Consider the following 1,341-nt stretch of genomic DNA (forward strand, 5'->3'; position numbering starts at 1 on the left):
TCTGAGCCCCATTTTTTAATGGGGTTATTTGATTTTTCTGGAGTCCACCTTCTTGAGTTCTTTATATATATATTGGATATTAGTCCCCTATCTGATTTAGTATAAGTAAAGATCCTTTCCAAATCTGTTGGTGGCTTTTTTTGTCTTATTGACAGTATCTTTTGCCTTGCAGAAACTTTGCAATTTTATGAGGTCCCATTTGTCGATTCTCAATCTTAAAACACAAGCCATTGCTGTTCTATTCAGGAATTTTCCCCCTGTACCCATATCTTCTAGGCTTTTCCCTAATTTTTTCTCTATAAGTTTCAGTGTCTCTGGTTTTATGTGGAGTTCCTTAATCCACTTAGATTTTACCTTAATACAAGGAGATAGGAATGGTTCAATTTGCATTCTTCTACATGATAACCACCAGTTGTGCCAGCACCATTTGTTGAAAATGCTCTTTTTTCCACTGGAAGGTTTTTGCTCCCTTGACAAAGATCAAGTGACCATAGGTGTGTGGGTTTATTTCTGGGTCTTCAATTCTATTCCATTGGTCTACTTGTCTGTTGCTATACCAGTACCATGCAGTTTTTAGCCAGTTTCTGGGTTTGTTGATTCTTTCTGTAGTTCTCTTTGTATTTTGTTGATTCTTTCTGTAGATTTTTTCTTTCTATTTGGTTAATTTCAGCGATGAGTTTGATTATTTCCTGTTGTCTACTCCTATTTCGGTGTATTTTGTTCATTTTGTTCTAGAGCTTTCAGGTGTGCTGTTAAGCTGATAATGTATGCTTTCTCCAGTTTGATTTGGAGGTACTGCGAGTTAAGAATTTTCCTCTTAGCACTGTGTTCATTGTGTCCCATAACTTTGGGTATGCTATGTCTTCATTTTCATTAAATTCTAAAACGTCTTTCATTTCTTTATTTCTCCCTTGACCAAGTTATCATTGAGTAGAGCGTTGTTCAGCTTCCATATATAATTGGCTTTTTTGTTTTTGTTTTTGTTGTGATTGAAGGCCAGCCATATTCCTTTGTGATATTATAGGATGCATGCTATTATTTCATTCTTCTTGTATTTGTTGATGCATTTTTTGTGACCAATTTTATGGTCAGTTTTGGCGAAGGTACCATGAGGTGCTGAGAAGAAGGTATATTCTTGTTTTTTTTTTGTTTGTTTGTTTTGTTTTGTTTTGTTTTGTTTTGTTTTTTCTCTTTAGGATGAAATGGCCTCGAGATATTTGTTAAACTCCATTTGGCTCATAAATTCTGTTAGTTTCACTGTGTCTTTGTTTAGTTTCGGTTTCCATAATCCATCCATTAATAAGAGTGGGGTGTTGAAGTCACCCACTCTTATTGTGTAAG

Source organism: Mus caroli, chromosome 6, assembly GCF_900094665.2.
Source record: "Mus caroli chromosome 6, CAROLI_EIJ_v1.1, whole genome shotgun sequence".
NCBI lineage: Eukaryota > Metazoa > Chordata > Mammalia > Rodentia > Muridae > Mus > Mus caroli.